Source organism: Malurus melanocephalus, unplaced genomic scaffold (assembly GCF_030028575.1).
Source record: "Malurus melanocephalus ecotype Western Australia unplaced genomic scaffold, MMel_1.1 scaffold_310, whole genome shotgun sequence".
NCBI classification, from domain to species: domain Eukaryota; kingdom Metazoa; phylum Chordata; class Aves; order Passeriformes; family Maluridae; genus Malurus; species Malurus melanocephalus.
In genome coordinates, this window is record NW_026623542.1 from 406,649 (window position 1) to 423,518 (window position 16,870).

At 47.6% G+C, this 16,870-nt stretch overlaps 1 protein-coding gene across 3 annotated transcripts in view; it reads right to left on the bottom strand.

Moving 5' to 3' along the window:
* DAGLA (diacylglycerol lipase alpha) overlaps positions 1 to 16,374 on the bottom strand; it is a 66,534-nt gene extending 50,160 nt beyond the window's left edge. For 2 of the 3 annotated variants that reach the window (XM_057377319.1, XM_057377321.1), the window contains exons 1-2: positions 15,767 to 15,867; positions 13,845 to 13,934 (exon numbers count right to left, since the gene is read on the bottom strand). The gene's annotated coding sequence lies outside the window, so the exon portion shown is untranslated. Of the gene's footprint in view, positions 1 to 13,844; positions 13,935 to 15,766; positions 15,868 to 16,274 lie in introns of those variants that run through there. The other variant, XM_057377320.1, reaches the window with a different exon arrangement.
* Positions 16,375 to 16,870: the final 496 nt, after the last annotated feature.

Consider the following 16,870-nt stretch of genomic DNA (forward strand, 5'->3'; position numbering starts at 1 on the left):
CTCCCTTTTACAAATATTCCCAGCATCCCAAATTTGCTCCAGCTGTGGAAAACAGCTCATTCTCCCTGGATATAATTACTGGGAATCACCGATCCTTGGTTTTGTTGGAAGATCCCACAGCTACACTCAAAACTCGGTAATTCCTGGTTGCAAACCACACAACCTCTGAGTTATTTATAGCCAAAATTCCAAAGGCTGGATGAAGCCAGCCAGGGCAGACCTAAGAGATGACCAGTACTTACACAAAGAGCTTTTCAGATAAAGCCTCATTTCTTTAGGAAAAGCTATTTTTTCACTACAATCCTGACAAATTCCTATCTGACAGTTTTGCGCCACACTGGAATGCTTATCAGTTCAGCCACCTTAAAAATAAGAAGGAGAAAAAAAAAGCAGGAGGAACAAATTTCCAGGTGAGATGCTAAATTCAGAGGCACATCCCTGCTCCAGTCCATCTGGAAGCGGTGCCTTCAGAAAGAGGGAGGAGAAGCCCAGGCATTCCAAAAAGGAATTGCCTCTCTCCCCTCCTGCAGGCAGCTCCTTGGCTCCCTAGTTTACACTAGTGGGCAAACAGTTTTCCCAATAACTTGACTCATTGCTTCAGGAATTCCCTGGAGATGACTCACACGCAGGGAAAGCCACCGGGAGCGACGCCGGGACCACCGCTGCCAACACGAGGAGAGCGAAAGAAGTGGGAGAACAGAAAATCCCTGCCAAACTTGGGAAAACTGTGTGGTCAACAACATTCCTTGGCACTCCTTCCCTGCTCCCCTCCCCAAAAATGTGCTGGAGAGGAAAAGAGCATTTGGAGAGGCRGCTGCAGGCTCTGGAGCCATGGGAATTGCCAGGGAGAGGTTCTCTCCACATGCAACTGCTGAGATAGGAAGAAATGCTGACTCTGCTCACTTCCCAGGAATGATCCTAAGGAATTGAAAGCAGTGACCCCTTCCCTCCACCCTGGCACAAAGAGGGAAAGAGGGACACACGTGGAATTCCAAGGCCTCCAGCTTCTTACTCTACTCCCTGCTCACCAGCATTCCCAAATTGTTCATTTTTCTGCATCACAACCCACCACAACTTATCCCAGGACTTTTCCCACATACCAGGGCTAAGTGGTCAGGCAGATATATGCCCAGCTGCAAGTCAAAAATGCTGGGAATCAGGGCTATCTGGGAAGTTTTTTTGGAAACTAAACCTGAAGGCATCTTTTCTTTAATACAGTTTGTTCTCATTAAACATGGGTCCTGGATCTGTGACACTTCCATGTTCAAAAACATTGGGAATGGTTTCAAGCAGCCTAAACCTGACCTGGACATTAACTGTTCCCATTTTCCTGGTGCATGCCTGTTTATTTCCCTCACTGTGTCCCTGCTTGTTTACTTCGGCTGAGGATGTGTCTGTATCCCACATTCCTAGAAATCAGCCGGGAAAGATGAGGTCATGGAGRTCATACTTCCCAAAGTCCACATGAAACTTCCAGTGGAAGACACAAACAGGCCATCTGAGGAGCTCATCCTGTGGGTCTATGTCCAACAGAGAACATTCCCAAATGCTGAGATTCCCCTGAAAATGCMATGTTTGTGTTTTGCCTTTTCCCACTGCTTCCCAAAGCTTCACAGATTCCCATTTTCCAATACGTTGGAAAGCATCAACCTTGCACCTTATTAGGCAGAATCTGCTTCTTGGCCCTAGCTCCAGATTTTTCCCAACCTCCAGTGAAAATCCAACATCAGGATATCCTGGAATCAGTTATTTTTGCAAGYTCATTTGACAGACCGGAACCTAAAGGATTATTTATGGACAAAAAACCAACCCTGAATCCATGTTTTTCCAGGAAGGCCCTGTGAACTCTAATCACTCAACTTCCAGAGGATTGCTCCTTTCCAGAGAAGGGCTTCTCTCCATACTGAATCCAGGAGCATATCTGCTTTCACTTCCATGCTTATGCTGGAAGCAAGGATCAAACACCAAAGTCCTGTTTGGCAACGGGCTAGGACAGGAATACCTGCAAAGGTGGGAATTTTAAAGGCACAACAGCAGAGAAGTGGGAATTTCAGCCTGGAAATGTCCTTGGCTTGGTTATGGATATTGATAACATCCTCCTTCCCTTTTTCCTAAGCTCCCAAGGGAGCATTTCAAGCTTAACACTGGATTTCCAGCTGTAAATTGCCAAGAAATGTGGTTCTGCCCTGCCCATCCTGTGGCTTCCATCTCAATGCATGGGAATCTGGTCCAGGCTCACCCAAAGGACAGCCTGGGAAAACTTTTCCTACCTCAGTGGTTGMTCCTAGAAATAAATCCCCCCTTCCAGTGCTGCAGGAGCCCAAAATTCAGCCATCAAGAAGACCCTGGGGAGCAGCCTCCCTCCTTCYACACCCCAACACAGTTCCCCTCTCATCCCATCCCAGAAAGGCCCACTGTCCATTAGGAACCTGGAAATCAGTGTGGAAGAGCACAAGGAAAACCATCAAGGGTCCAGCACATACAGCTCCAACTCTCTCCCAGTTTAGAGAATTAAGCCACAAATTCCCACCCAGCAAAAATCAAATCCTGGGACTTACCAAGCCTGCTCTTCCTCCAGCTGCTGCTTGGGATAAAGATGTTGGAATTACACCCAGGGAAGGAAACAGCACCAGTCCCACACCACTCCAAACCACCAGGACTAATGGACCAAATGCTTCCTCCTTCTAGAAATTCTCACCCTTTCAGCACTTCCCTAATGACACAGCAACCTAGAACTCGAATTTGGGGCTGAATTCTGCCAAGCTGAAGWCTTCAGACTTCCTGAATCTCAGATATGTGATGGAAGGCAGAAATCCGCTTTTCCTTTTACTTATGTAAGCAAGAATGAATCAAGCCCAGGCTTCCCTGAYCCTGTGTCATATTTAAGCCATAAATATATTTATTTTTCCATATTCCCTTCTCCTTGGACACTCYAGGAGCTGCATTTCCAAAGCCCAGCACACACATCCCTCCTCCTCACCACCCACAGCCTGCACGTGGAGCTGATCCACAATTTCTCCCAGCCCTCAAGATCTGTGCTCTCCTGGCAGCCACAACACCTATCCCTCCCCAGCAGGGATCCAGCCCTTCCCGYTGCTCCCCAGGGAGAGCCAGGAGATAGGGATTCGGTTTCAAGCTCAGGAATTATTTCATTTTGTAAGGCAGTTTTACATCTCCTCCTTAAGTTCTTCAGTTCTCTGGTTTTCCAGCTCCGACTCCTAGAATTACTCAGATATATTTACTCCAACTTTTTCCTACTGACACAAATTCCTTGTGCCCGTTTCTCCCTGTGAATTCATCACTACAGATGCTGGAGTTGGAACTGCTAATTCCCATTTCTCCTCTGCAAATATCCATCAAATTCAGTGCCACAGGAAGCACAAACAMAAATTCCTGACTGCAGTCATAACCCAAAAATCTCCTCCTGTTTCCATGCTTACTCCATAATTTAGACTCTTCCATTTTTTTCTAGGTATCTCCTTAACACACTGACTTTGCTCAGCCTGGAGAAGGGAAGGCTCCAAGGAGACCTTGGAGCTCCTTACAGTACCTAAAGGGGYTCTAAGAGAGCTGGAGAGGGACTTTGGATAAAGGCACCGAGTGACAGGACAATGGGAATGCTTCCCAATGCCAGAGAGCAGAGTTAGATGGGATATTGGGAAGAAATTCTTCCCTGTGAGGCTGGTGAGGCCCTGGAATGAATTTCCCAGAGCAGCTGTGGCTGCCCCATCCCTGCAAGTGTTCAAGGCCAGCTTGGACAGGGCTTGGAGCAACCTGGTATGGTGGAAGATGTCTCTGCCCATGGCTAGGGGGATGAAATTGGATCCCATTCCAGATCCCTTCCAACCCAAACCWTTCTGGGGSCTTTCTWYCTGTTGTCATCACTCTCTGTGTTTCCATATCTTCCTTGCTTTCCCTTGTTGGGAGAAATCCCTCAGCAGAGCTTAAAGCTGTCACTCCAGGGACACCATCTCTGCCCTATTGGCCACCAGCTCCAGAGGCAGAATTCATTTGGGAAAGCTGGACGAGAGAGAGGTGAAAGGAGGTGAGGCAGAAGCAGAGACCCCACATGACAAGACGGGAGCTGAGGCCAAAGAAATCCCCTGGAAAAGCATTCCTTGGCTCCAAGCAGCTGTGCAGGCATGAACTGAAAGGCACAGGCTGGAACTGACTGYTCCTAACAATTGGTTATACCACAGAAAAAGGGGAACAATCCTTCCCAAGCCAATGGGGAGCAGGAAAGATGAACTAGCCACATGTGAGAGTGCACCAACTCCAGAGCTGGGGAATGCAAGACTATGGCAGGAGGTACCCAGGAACAGCAGATGATCCAGAACCTAAATAAACCCTGTGGTTCCTAAATTACAGTCAGGAGAATCCTGAAAATAGTTCAGTGGAGCGTAATGTGCTCCTCCTAAAACTATCCCTGAATTCCAGACTGCTTGGGGTTGGAAGATCATCCCATTCTAGCCCCTGGAATGGGCAGGGAACACCTCCCAGTATTCCAGGTTGCTCCAAGCCCCAGCCAGCCAGGCCTTGGACACTTCCAGGATGGGGCAGACACAGCTTCTCTGGGAAATCCATTCTAGGGTCTCACCACCCTCCTAGAGAAGAATCTCTTCCCAATATCCCATCTATCCCTGCCCTCTGGCGATGTGAGGCTATTTCCCCTTGTCCTGGTACTCCAGGCCCTTGTCCCAATCCCTCTCCAGCTCTCTTGGAGCCCCTTTAGGCTCTTCTCCCAGCTGAACATTCCCAGCAATCCCAGCCTGTCCTCAGTCCATGTTCCTGTTCCTGAACTGAACAGGAAAAACATCACCTTTCCTGCACCAAACCCAGCAGGATCATCCTCAGGGTTCTACCTGGACTTGGCACCTGGCTGCTGGACATCCCAATCCCTTACTACTGAACTCACTTCATTGGGAAATTGAGGCATCAATAACTGCAGGTTTTGTAAAGCAATTCCATTTACCCAAAAACAAAGAGATTGCCCTCAAATTCTCTCCAGGGAAGATGGCAACCTTTGGAAAATGGGAAGAATTCCTGCTCTAACAGCACAGGGATACATTTTGAAATTGATTTCTCTGAGAGAAGCCACCTTTCCCCTTGTCCAGCAGATATGAATTCCAAACAAATATCACACTTGAACTTATAATCCAAACAGGATTATAAGAAAAAAAGCTATTTATTGGGATCTACTCTAGGACAAGCCCCTGGCTCCCAGCCCAACCAGTTTAAGGCTGCTGGAAAAGACATTCCTTTTTCCTCTCCTTCCAGAGGCAACGTGTGGCCATCCCGGTAATTAAATAAAGTGCCTGTGCAGCAATTTCTTCAGCAGGACTTGTCCAGGTGTAGATTTTACCCCCTTTCCTTTAATTATCTTATAATTAACCATGAAGTATTCAATCATCCAGAGCTCTTTCCATTAGGTTTCAAAAGGAAATGCTAGGAAGAGCTTTTCATGGGAATGTTCTGATCAGCTGGGAAGAGATCATAGAAACCAGAGTTGGGGTTTGGTGACTCATTCCATTATTGATGGGGCAAGTGAACTTCCAAAGTTGGAAAAAATTCCTTTATTCCACCTTTTTCAGTTCAGCTTCTCATCCCTGATCAGAGCTCAGAGGCCGGGGAGCAATATTATATTGTAATTAACATATTCCTTAATTAAGGAATAATCAAGCTCTGAAGGAWCAGGAATTACCTCAGCCCAGACCAACTCTTCTCCTCCCAGTCTGCCTTTCCCTCAGTTTCTTCCCTCAGTCTTAAATTCTGAACACAGGCACAAGATGACATCTCCTACAGTTCTCTCCTGGGCAATAAGGGAAAATACTCCTGATCCTTTTGACAAGGAAAAAAAGGGAATTTTGCATGCATCCTTTCGGACAACCCACAGGAACARCAAATTATCCTCAAATCTCAGGCTGAGACCTTCTGCGTGTCCAACAGCAAAAACAAATAGATCATGGAATTGTTCAGGTTGGAATATTCTCCAAGAYCATCCAGATCAACATTCCCCCAGCACTTYCAAGGCYGCATGTCCCCAAGTGCCATATCCACATGGCTTTAAATCCCAGGGATGGGGGATCTGMCMCTGGAGCYTSTTCCAATGATTTACAACCCTTYYCMYRAAGGAATTTTCCCTAATATTCAACCTAAAACTCCCCCTGGCAAAACTCAACTGTCACTTGTCACCTGGTTTGTCAGATGGCTTCGATATTTTTCCAAGAGAATTCCAAAGGTATCTTTGAGAAGTGATCTCCTGAGCACTCCCAACAGCTCCCAGAATTCCAGGGAATTTCTCACACACCTTCCCAGCCATTTCCTGATAGTSTTTCCCACATTCCACAGACAACACACTTTCTCCAGTGAGGAAAAAATAAATCAATCTACATCTCCAACTGCTGACATTCCTGTTTTTGCAACTTCAAGATCCCATGGATATTTTAAAGATTTTAATTTAATTGCAAAGAGGGAAACTGCCGAGCAGACAGACCCAGGGAACATCCAGCCCCAGCATTCAGCTTGGAACTGTCCAGCACAGGATGAACCCAAGCAYACCTTAAGCTGGAAAAAATGAACATCCACAGGTTTCTTCCCCCCTCCACTTCTTCCCAGGTGGGATCAGTGTTCAGCAGAGGAGCTCAAATGATCCCTCTAGAGTAAGGGAATAAGATTATGGAATGACAGACACTMGGAATAATTCCTCCTCAGTTACATTTCAAAGATGTTTCAGCTGCCAGACTAAACGGAAGCCAGAAAAGGTAAAAAGGACACCAGGGTGACCCCATCCCGTTCCATGAGGAGGTTTTAAATTCCAGCACCAGCAGCCTACACATCTCTTCTTCCCTCTCTCCCTCCTCCTCTCCCTAATAAGCCAGGGAKGAGACAACAAAGCAAAATGGGAAAATTCCATGTTTCCACCAGGAGAACAGAAGTGGTGAAAACACTGCAGGCTCCAAAACCTATACTCTCATCCAGCTCTTCCCAAGTCCACCACAGGATTTATTATTACCAAAGTGTAAGCTAAAGAATCCAGAGATAACCATCCAAGAGAAAACAAGGAGGGAAGGGGTTGGAATCACTGGAAGGGGCCAGCAGGAGCTGCCTCTTTAAAAYCCCTCCCTCAGCTGCCGGCACCCAGGAATCCCATTCCTGCTCCAGGCTGCCAGCAAGGAGTGACCTCTGGAGAACACGGAGCCATCCATCAGCAGCACACAACTCGCTCCCTTCTCCCTCCTACCACTTTCCAACACCCCCATTTTAGGCAAACCTGAGCCACAATTCTGTGATTTTCAGCAGGGAAGAACAGAAGCTCAGAATCCCCCACGTTTCTGGGGTGGGCATTTCCCCCGCTCCAGGAGAAAGATGAAATCATGTTCCCAAAATAGTTCCAAGGAAAAACGCTCCAAGCAAGGCAGAGTCCCCTTTAACCGGAGTGCCAAACATTCCCAGTGCTCCAAAGCAATGGATGAATTCAAATTCCATTCTACAGCATTTGAAACATGGAAAATWGAAGTATTAAAGTACCAAGTCATAATTACTAACAGCCCCTAATTAATGGAATACCCAAACTTGGAGCAAAAAAGACAATTAAACTCCCTATAATAAGGGATGACAACCTTCAGGCAGAAGTCCCAGATCCCAGATTTATGGTAAATCAAGGGATTGTATCCCTCAAGCAGGAGTCCCAGATGCGCTGACCACAACTCAGCAATGGTGCAGTGGTAGAAGAGCCCTTGGGAAGCTCCCACAGGGAAAATCTCCATGGCTTCAGTCAGGATCCCAACACACGGAAATCCAGGCCCCATCCCACAGCAGGTACCTGTTTTCCATCAGATTTAGTTGGAAACTTTTTAAAAAAACACAATTCTTCTTTAATTGACCTCTTGTCCTTTTGCCATTTCAATTTTCCAAGCAAACTTTGGAACTCCAATTCCTCTTCCCTCACACAAGGCAGCAGTTTTCCCAAATTTTCTCCCCTCTCAATCTTTCTGGACACATGAGAGGTGATATTCTCGGGAAGGGGTAAGCAAACAGGACTGGGCAAAGTCCCATATTCTTTGGGAGCTACTTAAACAACAGTTGGAGCTCTGCACACTGAAAAAAAACCCAGATTTCTCTGTCTTGAACATCTTACCTACTTCAAAGGAAGTGGGAAAAGCAGATTCAGGAATAGCTTTATCTGGAAAATCCATTCCAAGGGGATTCCTAACCCTGCTTCACAAGCATCTGGAATCCAGGGTGGTCTTTTTTGCTGCCCCACTCCCTAAAAAAAGAGCAYTGGGCTGCTTAGTCAGCAAAATAACAGCAGGGTGGATTCGGGCATCTCCTTAACCAACTTGTAATTAACTCCAAGGCCATGGAGAAGCCTGGAATGGGAAAATTTGGAGTCAGGAGCCAATTGGGAGAGAAGGAATCTTGGTTTCCCACTTGAGTCAGAAATTTAATCCCTTTCCCACCTTTCTTGACAAATCTCGTAATAAATGAGAACTCCAAGCCTTGCAATTCCCTGTTCCCATAGGAACATGAGAACTTCCAAGATCATCTCCTCTTCCAAGAGCACCAATGTCTAATGAAACCTTGGCAGCAGGAATACTGTAAATACTGAGAAAGGTAAAAGAACACTCCCCTCAGTTCTYCTACAAAAAGGGAGCAGCAGCCAGAGTCCTGAAGGCCAGCAAATCTCAGATAATCCTAAATTCCTCCTTTTTCTCTCTCCTGATCAGCATTTGTCAATTTTACGCTTCAAAAAAATCCAGAGTTTAAACAAAAACTCCAATGTGAAATGCAAATCCCTGGAAAACTCCTGCACTCAGGTGGAAGGAGCTGAGCAAACACCAGGATAGTCGTCTAAAGTACAAATGGTACTTGGAAACAAACGGTCACGTTGGCTGGGAACAAGATCTCCCCACTTCTCCAGGCCTGGACAACCAGGAATTCCAGTATCCCACCCTCCAGCACATCACMCTGCCCCTCTGGAAACCGAGGTAGAGATCCATCTGCATTCATCCTGTCCRTGTAAAACCTCCGAGCCCTGACACACTGGAATGGTGCAAGAATACCAGAAGGAAAAGGCAATTTGCTCCCACTCTCCACCCAAAAAACTTCCCTAAATATTAAGGTTAAACCAAACGGCACCTGCAGGAGGAACAGAAAGCCCAACTCACTGTTTTTCAGGAATGCTGAGCCCTCGTGCTCATGAGCGGAGGCTCCAGGCCTGTGTTTTCCATGCCAGGTAGGAGGGAGTGTTTTGGCCCAGCCCCAGGGAACTCACAGCCAACCGGTTCACCAAACAAATCCAAGTTAGCATTGGGATTTTGGTGTCATAAATCAGGTGCTTTCAGGTGAAAAGGTTCCGGTTTGCTCTGACCGCACCCTACCATGCTTTCTGCACTCCAAAGGGCAGCAATTCGCAGCTCCAGCACACAAAAGGCAAAATCCTGCAGCTACAGGAGCACAAACCAGGATGAGTTCTTCCCATTCCATCTGGTTTTCCAACACCCCCCTGTCTARGCTTTCCTGGAATGAGAAGCYTCATTCTTAGCAGTGGGAARCGCCTCTTGCTMTCCTCAATCCATACCGTGCTTCYAAGTGTTCAAYTAAGATTAAACAAGGAAATAAAAAYGAGGAGAGCAGCTGGAAAACAACAGGACAGATACAATGGCAGCTGGGAACACCAAGGACAACAGGAGCTGAATTTCAACGATCCCTGTGGGTCCCTTCCAACTCAGGATATTCTAYGATTGACTTGTCTACTGCACAACATCCCAAGGTTTTARGAGGATAATTGGCTGAGAACAGTCTGGGACACCCCATGTTGGACAGAGTCCCACATTCCCTTGGGCAGCTCCACCTTTTCCTTGGTCTGCCCAGGTGACACCTCCTCAGCACCTCGTCCACCCAGTTAGAGCTGCCATGGACCGCTGAACTAATCCAAGCCCTGGGATGAGCATCCAGTGAACAAACACAGCGCATTCCCTTCCGCTCTCCTGAGCCAGAAGGATTTGGGTGAGCCCGGAGTCATTAAAAGCCACCTCGGATCAGTTCCGCTGCCTGAACCCCCTCAGTGTCTCCTGAAAATCCAGAATGACGAGTCCTTATCAGGTTTATGGATCACGTAMTTCCAAAAGTTCACTTCCTTGTCCCCAGGAGAAGGAAAATCTGCCAGGATCATCCCCCTGAGGACCAAACAAAACCTTGTGTGTCCCAATGAATAAAGGCTAAATGTGTCAATCCTTGGAGGTCCTATCCAGAATAGGCTGGAAAAAAGGGTTCCAAGCCATTCCAGGGAACAAACATCCATGGAGCCAGCAAATCCATGGACACAAAACATGGGTTATGTTATGAAGGACACATGAAAAGTTCCTTGATTTTCCAAGGAATATCAAACCTCTTAGGAGCACCTGGCCTGCACACAAAAAATCATGGAATTGTTAAGGTTGGAAAAGATTTTTAAGATGAACCCAAGTGCCACATCCACATGGATTTTAAATCCCTCCACCACTGCCTTGGGCAGCCTCTTTCACTCCTGTACAACCCTCTCCATGAAGGAATTTTCCCAATATCCTAAACTTCYTCTAGTGCAATTTGAGGCTGCTTCCTTCTGTCATTTGTTTCCTGGGAGAAAGGCCCAGTCCCACCTGGCTCCCAGATTCAGTCAGTCATGGAGTTGTAGGGAATCAGAAGGTTCCCCCAATCCTCCTTTTCTCCAGGATAAAACACATCCTGAACACTTGTGTGTTCAGAAACTTCCAACGTTGGCATATTCCTGATTTCCCTCCCCAAATTCCCTCTCCCCACCTCACAGGGGAATTTCACCAACTCTGCCAATATTCCCAGGAGGCTCCASACTTACTCAGCCGCCTGTTCCCAAGCATTTTCTGCAGCTTCCCACATGCTTCCCACCTCCCAAACCTCCTCTCCTCATTCCTCCTCCCTCAGCCAAGGGGAACACAAAGACAGAGCMAGGCCCCAGAGAATTCCGAAATTTTCTTTTCCAGCTGGGATTCCATAAAGCAAAGAGTTACATGCAACAATGCTCTTTATCTCTCACTGTTACAGACCTTGGAATAACCAAGGACAACCCTGGATTTGGGGATGTGCCCATTTCCTACTGACTTAAATTCCATTATGGCACCAGAGGTGTTCAAAAGGGCTCAGGAAGAAAACAGGATCCCTTTTTTTTTTTTTTTTTAAGGGCCAAAAGACTCTTTTCCAAAAGCAACGCATCCAGGAATAGCCATGAAATTTAGAGGGAAAAAGGTTTTCCAGACAAAGCAGCCCCATGGCTTCCTGCAGAAGTTTTAACACCAGAATTCCACAAAGGGAAAGGGAATTTTGCTCCTGGATTAGTCAGTGAATTTTAAGGAAAGCTCTGATCCTTCCAGTTTTAGAACAYGGATGCCTCTTTCTCCAGTAGAAAATATGGGAAAACTGACAAAGGTAGAGGGAAGAGCCATCCCACAGAGCACAGAAGCCCTCCAGGAAATTTGCAGTTACTCCCTATTCTATCCAGGGAAGAAAATGAGCACTGCAAATCACAAATTCCTGCTTTTGTTTTTAAAGGATGTCACATCTCTGCCTTTCAGAGCAAAGCAYAGCAAAGGGGAAGTTTTTCTCCTTYCTCTGACAGGGCATATGTTTTCCCTTCTCCAAGGAAAAATCTAATTCATCCCTGAATGCTCTCATTTAGGGAAGTGCTGGTTGTCATTAGCGGATGCTGCGGTGCCATGGAGATGGTGACAAACAACTGAATCAGCCGGAAAAAACCCAGAGCCACAAAAAGGGGAATGTGCTTCCAAAGGTTAAATGTGGCCAAGAGGTAAATGAAGAACATTTATGGAMTCTGGATATCACCAAGAAATAGGATGTCCAGGGAAGCTATGGATATCTGGAGKTGTTCCAAACCAGGCTGGGCAGGGCTTGGAGCAACCTGGGATAGTGCATGAGTTTTAAGGCTCCTTCCAACCCAAACCATTCCAGGACTCCACAATTCTAATCATAGGATCTGAGGAGAGMAGGATCCACTTTTTTCAGGACAAYCCCTGGCTGGCTGAGATGCTGGAAACTCTGAAGCAGCACCTGCCATGCTCTGATTTTCTGGGAGGTGAAACAGTTTAATTCTCATGGGAGAAAACAGCACCAATTTGCAGGATCATTTAGCAGATCCATTGGGAAAAGCCAAGGCTCCRGGGGCTCCCAGTTTGGAGCTGAAATCCATATTCCAAAAATACACTARGGCTGTGTCAACACCAGGGATCTGGGCTGCAAAGACAAGCCATGACAGAATATTAAATTTCATCCCAAAGGATGCAGAGCTGTGGAAATTCCCACTTCCAACAGCCAGGGAGCTGACTGGACACATCCAAATGGGAATCTTCCAGGGAAGAAAAGCACATTTCAGGGAAGAAAGGGCTGAATTCCACCCAAATCTCCCCATTTTCTATTTACTGCACTGAACTATAATAGGAATGTCCAGGATTTTCCTTTTTTCTCCCATTACCCAGTTCAAATGTTTWAAGATGGCCTGAAGGATTCAGCATTTTATTCCAAAAGAATAAGGATAAGGATTCTGTCCTGCAGCCTGCCTGGATCCAAACTCAGGATCACTCAGATCTGTGATGATAATTGAACCTCCAGGCCAAGAAATCCCAAGGAAAAATGTTCCAGAGGAAGAAATCCACAGAAATTGTTCATTTAAGGTGGCATTCCCATATTCACTTTATGGCTACAGTGAGTTGCACTGAGATTTTTGCCACTGGTTCCTGATGAAATGGCAAGAGAAAAAACACAAGTAAAACTTGGAATTGAAGGCTCCAAACTGCATCTTGTATCCTGTTTTCAGGCGAAAATTCCTATTAAGCTCAAGGGCATCCCTGAGGAACCCACTTGTTTTAATTCCACACCAAGGGAACATGCAGAAACCAAAATCTCAGCTGGGAGGGAACGAAAAGGCAGGAATTTTCATGCAATTGCACAGATATCTGAAGAGGAGCTCAGAAGGCTCCTCAAAGAGGGGGAGAAATGCCAATGGATGGGGTAGGAGAAGGATTTTCAGGGATCTGCAGGAATACAAGRGCAGTCAAGGAACAATTTGAGCTAAAAAAGAAACTCCTGGATTAAGAGCCTGGGAGAGAATTCCTGACAGCCTCTGCCTGCCATGCAGATTTCCAGCTCCTGCTGCAAGGAGAGGAAAATAATCCAAAGCTTTCTTATTTCATCTTTTCCCTTGACATSTTTTCAAAGAGATCCAGGGGCAAAGGGATTCATGTGCCTTCCACTGGAAGGAGGGGAGAAAGAGATAAAAAGGAGGAAGGCAAAGGAATGCCTGAATACACAGGRCATGTTTTTCCTAAAGTTCTGTAGGAATTACATCCTTTCTACAAAATCCCCCACAACGTCCAGCAGCATTTTTGTCCGTATTTTACGTAAGGATATTCCTAAGCAGGGCAAATTTCCCCATTTATTATCAAAACCTGGAAAACCACTTCAATTTCTTCCATTTTCAAAGTTCCAAGCTGGGCAGGTGCTGCACCTGGAAAATTTTCCAGGATTTTTTCCCATATTTCTCCTTAAAAACCCACAACATAATGTATAGGAACACACCAAATGAACAATATCATGTGCAAAATAATGAAAATATCAACTCCAACTGGCTTGGAGCAAAGGGCCTCAATGCCTCCCATCTATCCCAGAAGGATTAAACATCCCAGTGCTCTCTGCAGATCCCACAAAAGTCCATTTGCCACGCTCCCCACAGCACAAAGACCACTTTCATCCGTTCCCAGCTCCTGAAAAACTCCAACCCTGCAGCTCCAAGAGAGGATTAAAATGGTTTCACTCACCCCATGTCAACTGCTGCGTCTTTAACTGGAAGTCCCTCAAACTCCAGGGCTGAATCCAGCTCAGGAYGTTTTTATTCATCAGCTGGATCACTGTTGGGAGCAGAGGTGGAACCAAGGGTTATTTATKTGTGAAAGATGGAATGGGAGAGGTAGAAAAGCAGGATGCACACTCTCCAAAAAAAAGCTGCGTGTCCTAGCAGAGGTATGATTTAATTTAATTTAAGGTTTAATTCCCAAAAAAAGCCTTCAAATAGGACAGGGATGTTYGGGACAGAAGGGAATCCCTGCTGGTTTAGTCCAAGGAAGTTCAATAAACGACAGCCAGGCCTGGGAATGATTGGATTTTTTTCCAAACTCTTTTCCATCCCAAACTGAGCAGCATCCCAAGCTTTACACCCTCAAATTTTAACRCTTTTCCTCCCTACATCTTTCCCTCTGCATGGAATATGCCACTTTAAAGAAAATTTTCTAAGGCACAAAAGCCTCAATCCTGATTTTGCAAATCCATCCAATGATACAGCAGCTCTGAAATCCAAGTGACCTCATTTGGAGCAGCYAGCTCACAATTAATTAACTTCCAAGTGGAAGGAGAGCACAAGGACTGAGATTCCCACACAAAGTCTGAAAAAAAGACTCAGTAGGGTTTGTTTTTTTGGTTGCTGTAATTGTTTGTCTAGGGAATTTTAATAAAGTTTCCAAAAGGCAGAAATATTTTTTCCCACATTTCTGRTCATTGGGAGGAGCATTTTCACCCTTCCCACTTTCCCTTCTGGCACAGCACTTTCCTCACATCCCATTATTGCACAACTGCTCCTTCCCAAACCTTTGGAATTGGAACCGGTGAACACAGTCCAGAGAAGTTTCCCTTTCTCACCACCCCTTTTCCAGCAACCACGGAGCTGCCAGGGATTTACAGCATTCCTTGTCACTGGAATTCAGATCTGGCTGTGCAGGTAGCGGGCAAAAAGTGCCCAGTGCCTTCATTTAAACTGGATTTTAAACTGGGTCAAATCTGGATTTTTTAGGTCAGCACTGACAAAATTAGCACCTGCAGTCCACACATACCCTTAAATCCTTGATTTTGACCCTCCCAGAGTAAAATTTTGGAAAGCAACGCTACCAATTCCCAAATTCCTGATTTATATTCTGATTTAAAGGGGAAATTTTAGCCTGCTACCTGCTGGAGGGTTTTGCTGCAGAAATTCCAGGTTCTTCATATCATTTACCACATAACAGATGTTTTTCCAAGTTTCTTGTCCCTTTTGGCTATTCCTGACCCCCTCAGCCATTCCCCATCCAAGCTGGCACTGCTGGAATTTYACTAGCAGCTTTAAGACCCCCATGCAATTTTTATGACCCCGAAAACCAACACCTGGCACAATAAACACCTTCCCCCAGCTCAGGTTTCCCACTRGGAAAGCTTTTTCCAGCAGTGCCCAAGGGATACACATTTCAGCCAGGCCAACGCCAGTAGCACAGAGAGTCYGAAGCTTTCCAAGAGCCACTGCCCRCAATTTCATTACCTMCCATTTAAAGATACTCAGACTGACCACAAAAACTCGGATGCCTCTCCCTGCCCAGCCAGGAGGATGCAGCAACTCATCCCCACTAAGTTTTATCCAGGTGGGAGATGAATACTCCCACCTTGGAATATTCCTTTCCTTTAAAACCATTTCCCAGAGTTTTGCTGCGTTCATGTCCCGGGGTTTTTTATCCCACCATGGGCAATCAGGGTGTGATTTCCCACCTGGAGCTGGTGCACCAGGGTCGGCAATCCCCATTCCCATCTTCYCAGTGCCAACTAAAGCTCATTCCAAACACACCAGCAGGCACTAATTCCCAGAACTGGGCACAGCAGGAATTCTGGCTGAGCAGCCTGGCAGCATCCCAGCTCCAAGATCTCAGACAGACAGCTCCCTTACTTTTATAACGATATGTCACTTCTGCAGCTCCATGCGATCCTAAATCTGGGATTTTTATAGCCACGGCACAGCATCTGCCCGCGATGCTCAAATCAGRTACCATTCCCTGCGGGAAGTAGTAAAAGCTGGAAGCGAGAATCCCTGTGTCACACCCACACCCACAGCGCAGCTTCTCCTCCCTGGACATCCAGCAGCACCGCTCCCGCCTCCCACCGCAGGATCCCGAATCACCTTCACGCCTGGCACCTGCCCGGGGATGGGGATGGCGGTGTCCAGGGGATCAGGTGGAAGCGCACCGCTCCCCACAGGGCGCAGCCACACGGAGAGCGGGCCCTTCCCGCCGGGAATGCCGCGGTTCCTGCGGGATCCAGACCCCTCGGCCGTCACGGGCCTGCACCCGAGCGGGGCGGGGGCGGCGGCGGGCGCATCCCCGGCCCATCCCGGCGCCCTCCCGGCTCCCCCGCACCTGCGGCCGCCGCGCCATTGCCATCGCCGTCCCTCACCTCACCTCGCTGCCGCCGCCGCTGCCGCCGCCTCAGGAGCGCCGCGGCCGCCGCCGCCTCCTCCATGCCGGGGGCCCAGCGGCCCCCGATTCTCCAACGCCGCCTCCGCCCTGCCGGGGCCGCCCCCGCCTCGCCGGGGCCGCCCACTGCGTCAACTGCGTAAGGGCCGCTACGCAACCTGCGGTCGTCACGGCAACGGGGGGTGCGGGGCGCGGCTGCGCCGCCTGGTGGCGGCCGGTGGGAGCGCCGCGGGGCGGGGCGGGGCGATCCCGGCGGATTCCAGCGGGGAATTCTCGCCGMTATCCCAAAAAACCGCACCGGCTCCCGGGCTCATGGGCCTTACCGGCGTTATCGCGGAAAGATCGCGCAAAAATCGCGGAAGGATCCCACAAGGATCAATTCGCTTGGAAAGGACCTCCAGCACCGTCGTGTCCGACCTGTGAGAATCCTCGCCTTGTTACCCAGCCCAGAGCATCAAATTCCACGTCCAGTCATTCCTTAAAAACCTCCACGGATGGGGACTCCACCACCTTTCTGGGCAGCCCCTTTCAATGCCTGCCAGCCCTTTCCATGCAGGAATTCCTCATGGTGTCCAACCTGA